The sequence below is a fragment of the Lissotriton vulgaris genome, chromosome 5, assembly GCF_964263255.1.
Source record: "Lissotriton vulgaris chromosome 5, aLisVul1.2, whole genome shotgun sequence".
Lineage (NCBI taxonomy): Eukaryota > Metazoa > Chordata > Amphibia > Caudata > Salamandridae > Lissotriton > Lissotriton vulgaris.
This window is the reverse complement of record NC_141693.1, coordinates 1547959311-1547977070: the sequence shown is the minus strand read 5'-3', so window position 1 is coordinate 1547977070 and position 17760 is coordinate 1547959311.

Genomic DNA, 17760 nt, shown 5'->3' with positions numbered 1-17760 from the left:
CGCTGTTATGAAGATGCCGGAAGAAGATGAGACAACTCGCGTAAGCAGGCGTGCGAGGTAATGTCTTGGCAACCAGTAGCGCAAAAGCAATGACGTGCCGTATCCTTGGCAACAGAACACAACAACGCTCGAGGAGAGCAGCTGCTTGCGAGAGATGGCAGCGGCTGCTCGTGTACAGATTGAATAATGCAGATGACGGTGTCCGTTTAAAATGGAAGAAAGGTACAAAATTAACTAATTCCAAGTGGGAAAGTCACAGGAAAACGAGGTTTGAAGGAGTACCAGGAGTATAGTCTAAAACAGGCACGATATGGTATAAAACGTTGTTTTTTCTTCAGGAAGGGAAGATGAACACAGGAACAGTGAAAATAGGTGTAATCCAGGGTAATCCAAAATTATAATAAAAGAATACAGCCGCAGGTGCTATCAAAGCACATATAATGAATTTTGTAAATTAGAAACTGCCACTGGTGCAATCAGAGCACATTTAGAAGAAAGTTTTTTTTTAAAAATAGACACTCCGTACCTGTGCTGGTGAGATGACAGGAGTGTAAGATGGTTTCCCATCCTCGTCGCCAAAATATGTTGAAATCAATCAGGAAGCATTTGTAGAAATAAGTAGGTTTAATGTCCAGCACAGCATCAGCAAGTACACAGATCAAAATCCAAGGTACAACTGACTCATTACACTAAACCTTCTAGAATTCAGGTGAGGTTGGAATCAAAACATAACATGCAGGGAAGACATCAGAAGAACAGGGTGATGTCATACAAGCATAAATAATTAATTAATAGGAAGAGGAGAGATAGGATGTAACAGAGGCTTTACTGTGCTGCTATTGCCTTGGTGGATGTTTGAGGGGAGGTGGGAGGGTTGGAGGGCGTTAGGGTCTTATTGTAATTGCTTGTATGTGTACGGAGGCATGCTATTGCTGTAACAGCAGTTTCTTGGTTTCTGCATATGTACGTTGCACGAGATGCATGTGATTACTCGCTGTATGTTGCACTGTTGACTCTATGCTAAAACCGGTTTAATAAACAAAAAAAATAAAAGTAGCAATATTCTGAAACACATTTAGGCAAAAGCAGATTTTACCAGTCAGACTTGACAGCCAAACTGTCAGGGGGCGTTTGGAAAATGGCTTTAGGTATATTTGTTAGTTCTGTGCTCTGAATGATTTTGCTCCTCAGCCGCAAGCGTAAAAAGTGCAAATGCCTACAAATGTGACTGTGTCACTCCCTATTCGCATCTAAGAACATGCACTATTAGAGAGATGAATCCAAAACAGGCATGACAACTAGAGCGTGGGTAAGAGGAAAACAGGCCTTGTTGACTCTTTAGAATTAGCCTAATGGTCCAAAAATGAACCCGGCAATTCGTACCCTGGTCGGGTCACGAGTTGTTGTTGTGGGCGGCATCAAAAGTGAAAGTGCCTTCCAAGTATTTTAGTGCGTGTGCGCAGCCCTGGACTCCAAGGGTGACTGTGGCAGCACCCTAGGGAGGGGATGATGATCGGAGGAGTGTGCCAGTGGTAACAAAACTTCAGGGGCACACCTGCAAAGCACATGACACCCCCGCCAATTAGGCCACCTCACTCTTCTCACTCACAATCAGGCTCGCGTCGATTGGCTGCAATAAATCAAACATTTTAATCATGATGATTGTCATGGTTATAATAATCATGATTTAAAATGTTTGATTTATCATCCGGTCCACGGCCCGCGCTGTGCCGCAGCAATGCCCCCCAACATTCTCCCAATCAGCTCATAGGTTCTTTGAGCTCACTACATTCCCCAAACCTTGTAAAGCATATAATAACTTGTAAAGCATAGCATAATTTACGGCAGGTGGGACAGATCCCTAAACTTCCACCTGAACCCCATGAGATGAAACTGGAGAAATCCCAACTCCTGAGGTCACCCTACTGGCATGGCCTTATCCGAATGCTGAGTGTAAGGTGACCGGCCATATTGGTATCATATGACATCTGCAAGGTCTGCTTTACTGGACAAAGTGGCAACTGGCAATACCCATATATTTGGAGTAATAGAGAGACCATATTTCACCCATATAATGTTTTTAACTACTTCCATGTTTTTTAACAGTGAATGCTGTCCTGTTCAAAGGGAACTAGATGACCCCATGCCAACTGTAACCCCATAGTGGAGTCAAAATGTTCCTTCTAAACACCAAGGGTTGTTTGAAACTTCAGTGCTATTGGTGCATTTGAGGTGGATCAGGACTGCAACTCCCAGAATGCAATATGAAAAGGAAGAGCACTTCTGGCACTGTGTACTTGGTGACAGTCATTTGGTAACCTTACTTCACCACATTTTACGGGTGGCCTTCAAAATGGTTAGGGAAATGTGAAATCGAGCATTGGAACTGGAGGGGGGAGACAGACAGATTTTGGGAGCTCGCAGACTAAAGACGATGCCCTTCTCAGATTCTGTGGGACTTGCAGCACAGGCGGAGGGAGATTTAGGATAGGCAGATAACAGAATAGAACTACAAGAGAGAAGACAAGCTGCTGTTTTCAAGTCATCAGAGCACAGTTGCACTCTCCTTCAGTAAACAATTTATCTTCATTTGTTTTGTCATTTCCAATGTGTTGCAATCCAAGTAGGGTAAAATCAGTAATAGATGTGACAATCTCTCGCACTGGCAATGAATTACGAACAACAACGTACTACAAACCAACGTCAAAGAATAACCTCCTGCATTACTCCAGTTTCCATCCTCAATCACTTAGGGAAAATCTCCCTTTCGGGCAGTATTTACGAATACGACGCAACTGTAGTGACCTGAGTGATTTCAAACAGCAAGCCCAAGATCTGACAGGCAAATTACAACGCCGGGGTTATCCAAATCGTCTTTTGGAGAAAAGTTGTAAACGGGCCCGCAACCAACATAGAGATGCCTTATTGGAGAACCATCCGAAAGAAGCTCCTTCTGAAGTCCCACTCACATGCGTGACTACATTCAATCCTTTATCCAATGCAGTCACTCGTTGTATAAACAAACATTGGCTAGTACTTACTAGTACTAATCATGATTGGGAGAAGCCCCTTATGTCATTCAAACGTGCAAGAAGCCTTAAGGATGCCCTTGTCCACACCCGCCCCAGAAAGCAAGACGTCACCAACACTGAGGGGGTTCTAAATGCATGGGGTTTGCCTCCGATAATTGGACATTACCCGTGTGGTGGATGTGCTGTGCGCCCTCTGACAAGTGCCACAAAAATTCTGAATCTAGAAAAGGGAAAAGTGTGGCAGCAAAGAAATCACACCAATTGTAACTCGTGCTATGTTATCTATCTAATTACCTGCCCCTGCAGGTTAAAATACATCAGAATGACAACAAGACGAGTGAAATTAAGGATCGGTGAGCATCAGAGTAATATCCGGTGTCGCAAAAGCAACACAAAACTAACATCCCATTACTTACAACAGAATCATACACAGGATGAACTGAAATGGACTGTGATCGAACAACTGGCCCAGGGCTCTGAGGCCAGTTTGTTTGAAAAAGAACAGAGGTGGATATATCGCCTTTCAAGCCACCAAACGGGCCTTAATGATGATATTCCCTGGGGCACAGTAATGAAGAGATGAAAGTTTTGTCATGAATTTGTAACGTTATTCCCTGCCCCATTCCTCAGTTCAGGTCCTTCTAGACTTTGCCAACGCCTCAAATTAGCGACTTCTGTGGACCCTATTTTGGGTTCATTAAAAAATCAGAGAGACTTCCTACTGTTAGCAATGACCTAATAAATAACCAATGACATCAAATCATGGTAACCTTGTCCCCTATGGCTTTTTATGATATAGATATTAACTGACAGTGCTGCCTCCATAGCAAACAACATAGACATCTATGCCTTTCTCCTTTGAGTGGTTAAAATAAAAACACTTCGGTTCCATACTAGGAGTAACCCTAGGATATTAACTTTAGCTTAAGGACACTAGCTAATATTACAATACGTTGATTGTGGCATGATTGAGGGTTTAAATGCTAGAATTTTTCTAAATTCAAACCTAATAGTAGCTTTGACAACCAATTACCCACATAGAAAGTCGTTAAGAAAAACGGGTTCGTAGTTTGACATAGTGGTATTGTCAATAAAGTTTTTGCTCAAGAAATAAAGAGAAAAAAAGAAAAAAAGTGTTTTGTTTGGGGATTATGGAACTTTTACATTATGCCCATAATACGCTTCATAAAGGTTTTTTCTGTGCCTCTAAAAAACCGTATGAAATAACAATGTCAGGACTTTCAAAACCCATTTATTTATGGTTTCCTAATGTTAAAACCTTCAGCGTCTGATATAACTACAAACTATGTATGATATACCTTTAAGGCTCAGCTCACGTTGAACACGTGACCTACCCCTGACCTCTCTTTTTACTGACGCACCACGTTGGTAATTTTACTTTTCGGGCGGCGGCGGATCGAGTAGGTTCATGGCGGCGAGCCGTTACGAGCGAAGTAAGTGCTGCGCGTTTAACTGGAAGTCTCTTGAGACCTATACTTTTAAAAACCCAGTTTGACGTTATTATTTAATCATTTCTTACACAGTGGCCGTAGCGTGAAGAAAGCCTCCCCTGCTAAGCCTATTGATGACAGCACCATAGTATCGTGCTGTGAGTAAAACAAACCAAGAGTTTTTTCGTAAAATGTTTATTTATATCTTAAATGAGTCCCGTTTTGATTTCTTGGCTCACGTTTTGCATGAGAGGAACAAGGACTCATTTTTAATATCTTCCAGTGAAACCGGGTCAATTTATTTGCACTATGGTATTTTCAACAGACAGTTTTTTGAAACTCGTCATAGCCAAGTGTATTGAGAATATACAACTTATGGCGATTTATTTTGATGAGTTTAAATCAATATGAAGGTTTTCTTAAATAAATAAAACTGAAGACAGCAAATGTAAAGACTGGGAAGTAACAACCCCGAGTCCCTCCTTTTACTTACCCCAAATTTGGGTTCTTAAGTAGTAGTCTTACTAAGGAGTGACTATAAATGCTGTAACTGAATGGGATATATGTATGAGAAGATATATTGTACATGATTGAAAGAATGATTTTGAAACTCATTAATGTTGTGCTTTATATTTACAGATTTTGGGCCCCTGGAAATACTAGGGTTGCAGAAACAGAATAATTCCGGTATTTTTTACAAAATAATTTTTCACATACTATATATCCACTGGTTGGACACGCCTTAGCGAGCGCGGACCACCAGGGATATTCACTTTTTTGGTCCTGAAGAAAGCTGCATTTATTATCACCAGACAGCTGAAACATGTCGACCTACTTTTGAAGGGATATAAGTGGTCAAGAATATTACCACTACTAATATCCAACACACTGTTTTTAATAATATTAGCTGACCACTAAATAAAGTTGTTTTTGGTACAACTGATAGTTTTTTAAACCTCACTATCACTTGCACATAACACATACCTAATAAAACACAAAATCCATTTCACAATAACCTGCTCCACTGCACATCAGGCGTTGAAGCACACTGGAGGGACATTCGGTTCCTCCAGTGGGAACCCCATGATGAAGCATGACACTCTAGGGTGAGTGAGGGTTCTTCCTAACCAAATATGAGTTATTGTACCCCCCTTTTTTGTATGTGTTTTCACCTCTTTCTCCATTTTCTGTTCCAATATTGCCTCGTCACTAGTGTTGGGAGGTTGTTTCCTTTGGTGTCTCTGGCTTTATTTTTCTGACCACAGCACCGACAAGTCACTCTTTAGTTGTTTTTTGCATTTATGATTGGGGATATAGGAGTGACCTCTTGTTTATCCTCACTCTCTTGTTGTTGATATATAAAATCAGTAATTAACTTAACTGAGTTTTTCCCCCCTATTTTAGATGGCGGCACAACCATCTGTCTGCATCAGAGACTTGTGTTGCAGTCCAGCCTGTGCGCAAGCCAAAGCCAAGTATTCAACGTCTCTCCGCTGAGGATGCTCTCAAACTGGAGGAGCAATCCACTGACACTGCGCAGTACCAGGCCGGGGCCTAGTAGCTATACTACAGGCCCTGGCCTGATTTGCATTTTAATCCCGGCCCCGCCTGCGGCCGCCCGCCCACCTGTGCCCATGATGAATCATGATCAGGAAGGATGGTGGATGCCCATTGCCTGATGCCACCACCCGAGTGGACGGACCACGGACTAAACACATGAAGACAGACACAGACACTCACCGGCTGTGGCCTACGGGTGGCTGTGATGAGACTGAAGGCAGCCTCAGTCAAGTTCAAATTTTTAATGACGCGAGCCTCGCCCAGCCTCAATGCGCATGACAACATTGCAGCCCCACCCTGAAACTGTGCAGACGCGGAGACATGTTGATCTGCGCGCTGAGCACTCTGGGTACCGGAATCATCACCTGCCTGCCTCGGCGGCCAATGTCACAAATGAGTCTGACATAAATCTAAATGCCCCATGGATCGGATCAAATGCCAGTATTTTAGGTCAGTCTCAGTCTAACTCTGACTCACAGAGAGTCACGGCCCGAAAATCAGCCGCACTCAGAGGCAGACGATTTTACTGGGGTGGCTCCTCTGAAAAAAATGCCCCCCCACACTATCCGGCCTACTGGGGGATTGCCCGGTGCCCAGAATCACCAGTCCAGCCCTGTCCACATTCGGTCTGTAAATGGTAACCATGAGCACACATTCTCCCCCCAACCGACCATGCAGAAGCACAAAACGACCACCATCATCCGTCTCAGTTTTAATTTCCGTGATGGGTACACCTTTCTTCATCAGCGTGATTACCCCTCTGAAAAACGAGGAGTATGAAGAGGCTGCACGTACACTCACCCAGCGCATCCCAACATTCCGCACCGATGCAGCAGCCAAATTTGTTTCCTGAAGGAAAGCAACAATCACACCCATTCGATCCAAGTCAGCAAACACCATATGATTTTCCATGGCGAATTCAAACCACGGACGTTCCAAGTAACAAACTTAATAGAGCTACCCATTATCTAGTTGCTGGAGTATGCAACAGCTATCACCATACTGAGAACAATAGGACCAAAAGCTGCAATGCATACTGCACAACTTGGTGCGTCGTTCCTTTGAACAAAGCAACTATTAAAAATACTGTGATTGATAACATTGAAGAGTCTGGAAAAATCCTTTCTCTATTTCTAGCATTTATGCTGTAGTAACTTTATGTTTCCTCTCTTTTCTTCTCTCTTTGTATTATTGTTGCTAGGTCTATAGGCAGTGGACCTTGGAGGTGGGCAACAAAGAAATTTGTGCTTCATAAAATTTTTATTGTATAATAGGTTAGTACAGCGTTAATTATCCCTTGCTGCCTGTCTCTCTTTATCTTTTTAAAGTGTGGTCTGCGAGGCCCTGGATGGAGACTCCTGCAATACGCGGGGCTCTCTCCTCGCAAAGAAAGCCCTGCTGAACGGCACCAGCATCTCTCCACCTGGTGGGGCATCCCTCAGCTCGCGGACGCCGCGCCGGGCCATAGGCTTTCAACCAGCTGCGCTGCCATTTGCGGCCTCAGCAGCCTCTTCCTGGTTTGGGCCCCCCCAGAGTCAGGAGGACTCTGCCTGGCTTCTGGGTTGGGCCGATCGGGCTGCAGCAGTGATTCTCCTTTAGCACCCGCATTTTTAAATGCTCGATAAGCGGGGTGGGCTCCCGCTCAGTAAACAAAGAATGCGGGGTGGCTACCCGCTCCACGGGCTCACAGGGGAATTCCCATGCTGTGGATTCCCTCCCTCTCCTCATGCAGTGCAGCGCCGCCAAGCCCATGCTCTCTTCCTTCCTGCAATAATTAAGAATATAGCACTCACAAGGCGCTAGATGCAACCAAAAAGTCCTTGGAGATAAAGGGGGCAATGCTGGGCCCAGGGAGCCAAGCCCTCATGGCAGTTCCTCCTGGGCCCCAGCAGCAGCACACCCCAGCAGGATCAGGAACAGCACCCAAGCACAGAACATGGGTTCACAGCCCCTATATTTAAACCACTTCCCTCCTTTTTCTGCAGCGCAGGCCTTGGGGAACCAGATGCAACTGGTTCAGGGTGGATTTGGACCCCTTTGTTTTCCAAGCTCCTCTTCCCCTTTGTCAGGTGGATGCTAGGTGATCAGACAGGGGGTGAAGCCAGCATTGTACAGGCTGGGCACAGTCCTTTTCAGAGTCAGGGGATTACTCCTCCCACTACTCCCAGCACAGATGTCCCATTCAGCCTAGTGCTGACTCACCCTGCCCCTCCTGGAGCCAAACTTACCTCTCAGCCCCTGTCACTCACAAGCCAGACATGCAATTCGGGCAGGCAGACACATAGCATCCAGAAATGCCAACTTCTAAAAGTGGCATTTCCCAACTAGTCATAATAAATCTGCGCACACCATTGTGCAGCATTTATTATTACAATTCCATACATACTAAACTCGACTACTCTGCTCCTCAAAAATCATGAATTACCACCGACACACTGATCAGGGAATCCCCAATGTATTCCTATGGGAGGGCAGGCCAATCTCAGCAATGTAACACAGAGAGCGCATGCACTTTACATTGGACAGCAGTGCTAAAGTGTCCAGAGGCCGATAACCACCAACACTGTGTCAGAAATAAGGCGGGAGAAAGGCAAAACGTTTAGGGATGAACCTACCAAAAAGGGCCAAGTCCAACACTCCCATTTTTCAAATGCTCCTTCAAATGATTCTGAAGTGTAAAAAAGTATCATGAATGTCATTTCCCACTTGCCAGAGTAAGTGTTTAACATTGATATTAACGATGCACTGAATTCACTTGTCTCACGTTTTCACAAGCGAATATCTATTTTTAGACATGAATTCATTCACTCCACTGTCCACTTGCAAATCAATAAAGATTTGTCTGCTGCCAAATCACAGAACCCTGAACAACATATTTCCGTAATTAACAAGGATACAAATAGATGACGGAAGATGGTTTTTTTTTGCGTGAATGTTTTCACTTAAGCACAGTGGCAAAATGCTCCCCTGAGTAGCTTGAGCCTGGTCAATGCAAATCTGGCTTTAAGTGACCTTATGCTCAAAACAGCTTCCTCTTGATGCAGATGCCAGCATTGTTGTTGCGCCATGGTGAAACATGAAAACAGCGCCATGACAAGATTTACAGGCCTGTTTTTAATCACACAGAAATAAAAGTACTAAAGGATACAGGAGGTCTCCAATGCTCGAACTAAAAACAACAAAGGGGGCATGGGTGTTGTAAATGTGACCAACATAGCATGATTTACAGCCCTATTTATAGACCACGCTGCCGCGAAGCTAAGTTCAGAGCAAGGATGCTCTGCAAACTAAAAGGGAATCTTTGCCAAAGTAGAGCAGGAAATCAAGAATAACAAAGTCCTTATGAACAGATAAACGCAACCAAGTGTAAGAACACTGTAGTTAGTCCCTGCTCCTGGGAGGAACTAAAGAGAAAAGGAGAACAAAGAGGCAGGACTGACCACTAGCAAGCAAGGAATTTAAAATAAAACGCTGAAACAAATCAGAAGCATGGGGTTTGCTTTATGTCCACAAAAGAAGTATACAAAGTATACAAGAGGTTGTGCGCTTACGCTCAACCTAAAAAAGGAAAGTGGAAATCATTCACATTGGGATTTCTGACTGGAGATGTCTTGGGATGATGTCCTGATCGCCTAATTTGATTTATTCCCTCTCATGCTGAAAAGCTGATACGAGAATCCTATGCAGATCTCGGTAGTATTCATTGACCAGAGTAATCTCCTTTTGGGGCCAACAACTATAGTGCATTACATTTAGTTATGTTTCCCAATGTGAATGATTTTTTCTTCCCTTTCCTTTTGATAGATAATGTGTCTGCTTTTGCGAGGAATTAAGTTGTACAGTGGTTTCATTCACTCAGCATATTGTGGTAAGTAAGTCTGTCCAAAGTTAAGAAACCCAAACAGGGATTGTAACTTCTTCGCTGTATCAGAAGGCTGAAATGAAGCACATTTCTGAATGAAATCAGGTGCTGGACCCTTGACCTCATTGAATAATTCATACCAAGAAAAGTCTTCATCAGGTAGGCAATTTTAGACTTTTTAAAGTTAATTTTGTAACTGTGTGATTTTTTTATTGTCACTATCTGGTCCTTCATAGTTAGGTGTGCATCTACATCATCAACTGTGAGGCATATGTTGTCAATATATGATATCACCTGGGGATCTGGTTGTAAGATCTCCATTATGGGTACTGAGGATAGGCGGGGGGTATACTTATACCCTATGGGCAATCTTTCGGAAGAATACTGCACTCCATCGAAGTTGAAGGAGGTTAGATACGCGCTTTCAAGAACTATGTTCTGACTGACAAACCTGTTGGAATTGTCCAGGGTCGTTTTAGATATTTTCTGTACAAGATTTATCATTAAACCAATACGATGTGCATTTTGAACTGCGTATGTTTGTGTGTGTTTAGATTCTTATAATCTAAAACTATTCTATAGGATCCATAAGGTTTTGAAACAGGAGAAATAGTATTCATTTGTTAAAAAACATGCCACTAAAATGTCCTGGTATTGTAGTTAATTGAATATTGCTTTTATATCATGCTTTACTTCTGACTTTAAGGAATATTGAGCCTGTGCATTGAGCCTGTGCTTGATAAAATCACTGCAGAACGGAATGCTATATAGAATATAATGTAAGTAAAGTAAGTAAAGTAAGCTTTATTCGATTTTTCAGGTAAAATCATAAAAGCACTACAAAAACATTTATACATACAACGATTAAAAGTATCGTATACATAATTGATACGAAATAGACGCTTACTTAATCAAAAAATACTTCATGGAAAACAGAATAAAAAACTGTAAGATACAAACATTTCATTATTGGCAAACGACGATGAACCACAAGAAGAAAATTTAACACAAAGATTTTCTATACATTATTACCATTTTTAAAAAACATGAGACGGCGTAAATGATATGATCTCCTTCTAACTGTAACATTTTTTGATATGCTGGTCTACATTTTCGTAACCCCCATCGTTTTAATAACGGCATCAAGAATTGTTTTCTGGGGTTCGTATATAGTTTGCAAAAAAACATGATATGAATGTTAGATTGCACCGAGATGTTATCACAAGAGCATATTAATTTGTTAGAGGACCAGCCATTAACATTAGGTAGGGTAACCATGCGGAAAAAAATGCCCAGACGCAAGCGAGTCAACAACATTCGAAGGTATGGGCTCTGTACCAGAACGAGGTAAGTTTGCAAACCCTCAGTTGGTGTGATTTCCTGGTAATTTAATACTGTGCGCCTTCATTTTTCGCTGTTCCATCTAACAGTTTCTAGATGGATGGTTATCATTTTTTCCAAAGCTGATCTTGATAGTCCATCCAGGGTTCTAGGGTTATCAAAGTACTCTGGGTGGCCCAGATCAGTAAGCGTGGATCTCACATAAGATAACCATTTAACATTAGCTGCCCCATCTAAGGCTAGACAGTCTTCGATAAGGTCTCTATTGAAACTGGCTTCGTGTGTAACCCACACTTTATGCCAAAGCAAAATGGGGGACATCTTAATGATGTAATTGAGATATGTAACTCCTACCTCGATATGTGACATGTACGTGGAGGTACTTTTGGCCACTCCCAGAAGGTAGCAAATGAATTGGTTTTCGCAGCTCTGTAGGGAGTGGTCTTTCTCAATACCCCATATGCCCGCGCCATAGGTAGCCGTAGAGACGCATTTAGCCCGATAAATCTGAATCAGCTCCTTAGTAGGCTTGCCGCCAGTTCTATCAGAAAAAACACGCAAGGCGCCTATTGTGTGGCTATAGGCCAGCTTCCTAGCGGCTATCGCTGCCTGCCAACGGCACCGTCTATCAAACAAAACGCCTAGATAACAGAGTTTATCTGTAATTACAATTTTTTGGTTATCTAGGAATATGGTACAAGGAGCTCTATTAATCTTCCGGGTACAGGGCATTGTGAATGTTTTCGAGATGTTAACTCTGAGGCCTCTATCCCTCATATAACACGCAAAGTTAGTTACCGCCCTTTGTAAACCAACTTTGGTCTGAGACATTATAGCCGCATCGTCGGCATATAGTAAAATTGGAACCGGTGAGCCTTTAACAGTTGGATAATCATTAGGTAGAGTTGAAAGGTGCTGTCCGATTGAATTAATATAGTATGTGAAAAGCAGCGGGGCCAGAATACAGCCTTGTCTCACCCCTCTAGTAATCGGGAATTTCTCTGTACATTCCCCCTGTTTACCATACCTAACTCTTGCCCCTGCATCTTTATAGAGCTCTTCAATAAAAGTAATGATGCGGTTATCAATACCCAGTTAACCCAGTGTTGCCCACAGCAATACATGATCTACACAGTCAAACGCGGAGCTAAGATCGATAAAAGTTATAAAAAGGGCTCCGCGTTTGACGTGAGTATACTTGGAGACGAGGAAGGACAAATTTAGGCACTGTTCAATTGTCCCTATTCCTTTTCTGAACCCGTACTGTAAGTGAGAAACTACATTATGGTCTTCCTCCCAAAGTTGTATTCTCTTTAAGATAATTCTTCCAGCCACCTTCATTAGTCCATCCAGGAGGGATATCGGCCTATAGCAGGTGGGATCATCCCTGTTACCTTTTTTAAATATAGGGACCACGATAGCATCAGTCCAGGTATCAATGAACCCACTCTGATTTCCCTTATTTAAAACGTTTGTGAGCAAGGGGGCCCAGAAGTCCGGCTCTGCTTTATAGACATCCACCGGCATACAAACTGGTCCTGCGGCTTTGCCTGACGCACTTTCCTAATGGCATCATGAACTTCCTCAACGGTGAATAATAAATCTATAGGGAATGGATGGACTGGGGGATATTCTATGCCACTATTATGTACTCCCTTTTCTGTGGATGGGCATGCCCCTGATGGTGTTGTACTGTCTCCAGAGATTGTGTGGTTATACAATTGTCTAAAATGGCTTAACCACCTTTCACCCGTTATGGCTAAATCCATAGTGTTAACACTATCCCTTGGCTGGTATAAAGATTTTACCGCCCTCCAGAAAAGAGAACTGTTCTTCTGCCTTGATGCCTCCATCAATGATTCCCATGCTTCCTTTTTCAAAGTCAGCTTTCTTTCTTTAATTGATGATTTGTCAACTCTCCTAGTCTCGCGAATTAGGGCTGGGTTTTTCGGTTTTAAGGACAGGGCTCTTTTTAGATCTTTCAGTGCCTTAGTGCACTTTCCATTGAACCACCCTTCGGGCCTTTTGGTGTTTCCTTTAGGCACTCGTAGCAACAGATTTTTAATGTAATGCTGTATTTTTGAGAAAGCAGTCATTACGTTCTTTGGGTCATTGTGTTCCTCCAGACAAGCAACAACATCAGCAGCACATGATGTAAGCACATTCTGGAGGAACACTCGAGGCTCCATTTTTTCCCATTTAACAACATATCCATTGGTTTTAGTTAGATTGATCTTATATCGGTAGGTGCATACAGTCCCTTTCTTACGGTGAAGCCCTGTGACATTTACACCAATAATCAGTGGATAGTGATCGCTCGATAGATCTTTCCCAACTTCCCAGGAGGTTATAAATCCTGAGTTGACGGGGGTGATTAAGGCGAAATCAATTGTCGAATTACAGCCTCTGCCATTAAAGGTTGGCTCAAATGGGACAGTTGGTGAACAAATCTGGTTGACAAATGAAAAGTCAAAATTAAAAACAATGCCATTAAGAAGGGACCCTATCTTGGTGTGGGAAAAATGTATGGGACCATCCTCCCCATAATCTGACAGGCCGCACAAGTCTGTTTCGGTGAACGAGCAGATGGTACAATTAAAATCCCCCAACCACACAATCCTTTTTTCCCCTACAAGGTCTTCAGCAAGTCGGGTAATACAACTCATCATTTTTGCCATAGTGGGCTCCATCTCACTGCTTGACATGTTATTATAAAAGTTCACTAATACAATATTCTGAGTAAGACCCCACTTAAATGATAATATTTGAAAGTGCTGGCTAGAGAAAAATGTGTATACTTTGACATCCACAGTAGTTGAGACATAAGTACAAAGTCCTCCCTTGTTGTGTCCCTGTGCTGATGGGATAGCCGGAGAATGAAAGGTCTGATATCCTAACAGGTGTGCTTCCTCAAGAAGCCATGTCTCTTGGAGGCAGAGTATGCCATGATTTTGGATGAAATCTAACCAGGGCTTGTGGGTAATTTTGCTTCCAAGACCCGCCACATTCCACGAAAGCAACGAGTGAAAAACCTTGCCAGGGTCGACTTGGTTGCATCCGGGTTTCTCCTTTGAATTAAGAGCATGCGAGGGGGGGGTGCATGTGGTGTAGCCGCTGTTATCATGGAGGTAGCAAAATTACAATCATTTAGGGATAACTGGGATTGGTAAGAAACAGGGTTAGGATCCAAGGTAGGGCTCTTTATATTTTCCCCAGATAATAGCAACGCTGAGCCTTCCTTCAGGATTAAGGCCGTTGGAAGTGGCCTTGGGCTATCCTTTGCATTTTCTTTATCAGTTTCATGATATTTCTCGTTTGTCCATTGCTCCTCAAGTGTGCTGGCTGAATCAGCTTGACCTGTAGCGCAGCCACGCGTCAGGTACCTATCAGGCGATTTTTTCCTTGTACGTGTTACATTGAGTCATTCATTCTCATCCAGTCCGGAGAAAGGATGGAATAAATTAGACAAAGGTATGTCCCAATTATCCCTAGGATTATGGGTTTGGAAGTGATCCCTTGAATTATTGACATAGGAATTGTTATTGTTAGACAATGGGTGGTTTGGGTACATTGGTGGAAAACAGAGAGTATTATTCCTACTGTGAAAGTTATGAACAACCGGGTTCATAAATGAATCCGATCTGTATAGTGCATGAGGTCTATACATCTTTGGAGGATAGGGAGTAGGCATGGATTGGAAAAAAGGAGAGTCATTTCCTTTATAAAATCTTTGAGCTGGGTTCAAAGTGGGTTTGGTCTATATGGGCCTTCGAATCTCCATTTATTTAGGGGGAGATGATTTCTATTCATCGTTGGTGGATTATTATTATTTGGGGGCTTCATAAGAGCTTCCGGATAGAAGTAGCTCAAGTTATGCGTAGAGATTCCTCCCTCACATCTCCCTGGTAACCAGTCACTGATATATGTGACTAATCTATGGTCTTTAAAATTGACGATGATCACATCCCCTTCGATATCCTTTGGTCTAGATCCCACCCAATTGCATCGCCTAACTGAAACTATATCTCTATTTAGGTGCGTTGGGAGTGGTCTATTTTTTCTCAGCCAATAAATGACTTTATTTTTAAGACTGTAATGGTGTTCTGGGTTACCATCTGGCGTGGTCGGGACTCCTGTAAGAACGATGACATAATTTAGGGATTCCGGGGGCAGATCAGCAACATTTCTAGTTCTTATTCTGGTTGTTTGGGTAAGCCTGCTTGGGGGTTCTATTATGGTAAGGCCTCTTTTTTGTGTACCTGTATGAGGATGGGGATTTTCCTTATTTGTATTATCAGTAACTGTGGAGGGTTTAGTACCCGCCAATGCATTAGGTCTCACTACGGCGGGCTTTTTATTTAATGTAGGAGTAGCAGTTTGTTGCTTGGATAAGTCATTAGGAGGCTGTTTGACTAGCGTGTACATATTAATTTGGTCACCAGATTTGTGACAGGGTACTACTTTTTGCTCTTGGAGGATCTGGTCCATTTTCTCTCCTAACCTTTTGACCCTTTCAGTAAGTGGGAGTATCAAAGCCTTGATAAGGCAGTCAATATCATTTAATAGACCTTTATAACTTGGGACAAATATCGATTTGGCAGTCAAATGCCCTATTGAGTCCACATTCCCTGCTTCTTTAGTAATCTTGTGCGAGGAGTACATATTACTAATAGGAAGCCTATTCCCCTTTTTGATTCCACCCTTCCTTCTTCTCTTTCTCGGTGGTGAGCAAGAGGCACTGTTAGATCCCTTAATGGGAGATTTTTTAGACTTTTTGTCAAGTGTGGTAATCGGATGACAATCAGATCCTAGGGGTGTAAATATAGGGGAAGGTACATTTATATCGTGGAGAGGTGCTACATCATTAGGTAAGGGAGTGCTTAAGTCAATTAAATGATTTTGGATTGACTCAGAAGAATTAAGGTCAGGAATGACTATAATGTCATTTTGAGCAAGGTAGTTGTTCTGGAATATAAGCGGGATACCATCTGTACTAAGTAGCTCAGCATCAGGTTCTTTGTAATTAATTAGATCTGTTGCAGTACCTGTATCCACCTTCTGGGCGGGGAGTGGTCTTTGTTTTAACAACTCAATAGAAAGACGGTGCCCAGCTCGCTTCTCTGCAAGCGTAATCCCCCTATCGACTTCACTCTTCACTTTAGAAAAGAATTTGTCCAATGGGCCTAAAATGGGAACCCCTGCCGTGCCCGATAGGGGATTCGTTTCAAGTGAAGACATTTTAGGCGTATAAAAGGAGTTCAAAATAACTATATATAGGGAGCCTAAGGGTGAAGTCAATAACAAACCCGGCTAGGCAAAAAGAGTCATATGGGACATAACAATCATTAATACAAATATAATACTAGTAGTATGAAGCTATACTCAATGTCAAAGAGTAGTGACTATACCGTGGATCCACTTTCACAAAGTAAGGGGGGTGGCCGGGTCCAGCCTCCTTTGGCCCCTGACGGCCACAGACGGTCCCGCCCTTGTCCCGGGCTTCTCCCGGCGCCCTCCCGTGCGCTTCCCGCGCAGCGGGGTCAGTCTGTTCAGTTTATAGGAAAGGGGAGGAGCCTGCAGGGAGAGCGTCTCAGGTGCTGGAAATCGAGACGGGCGGGCGCTCCTGGGACTTGTAGTTCTGCGCCCACCCTTGCTCGCAGCCCTGCTCCCACAAGCGCCCCAAGTTGGTGGTTGGGGGCTCGGTAGGTTCCTCTTGGCAGCGATGTTTTAATTAGGGCAGTGGCACAGTCCCAAACAAAGCGGGACCCGCGAAGCGGGTTCCGCGAGAGGTGGCGGGAGGAGCAATACGAAACCAGGCAGCTCGCAGTCCCAGCCTAAGCAGCCCAACAAGAAGAAATTCAACGATGCCCCAGGTCCAGGCAGTTTTTACAGCAGAGATGATGGGGAGGAGCCTGCAGGGAGAGCGTCTGAGGTGCTGGAAATCGAGACGGGCGGGCGCTCCTCGGACTTGTAGTCCTGCGCCCACCCTCGCTCGCAGCCCTGCTCCCACAAGCGCCCCAAGTTGGTGGTTGGGTGCTCGGTAGGTTCCTCTTGGCAGCGATGTTTTAATTAGGGCAGTGGCACAGTCCCAAACGAAGTGGGACCCGCGAAGCGGGTTCCGCGAGAGGTGGCGGGAGGAGCAGTACGAAACCAGGCAGCTCGCAGTCCCAGCCTAAGCAGCCCAACAAGAAGAAATTCAACGATGCCCCAGGTCCAGGCAGTTTTTACAGCAGAAATGATGGGGAGGAGCCTGCAGGGAGAGCGTCTCAGGTGCTGGAAATTGAGACGGGCGGGCGCTCCTCGGACTTGTAGTCCTGCGCCCACCCTCGCTCGCAGCCCTGCTCCCACAAGCGCCCCAAGTTGGTGGTTGGGTGCTCGGTAGGTTCCTCTTGGCAGCGATGTTTTAATTAGGGCAGTGGCACAGTCCCAAACGAAGTGGGACCCGCGAAGCGGGTTCCGCGAGAGGTGGCGGGAGGAGCAATACGAAACCAGGCAGCTCGCAGTCCCAGCCTAA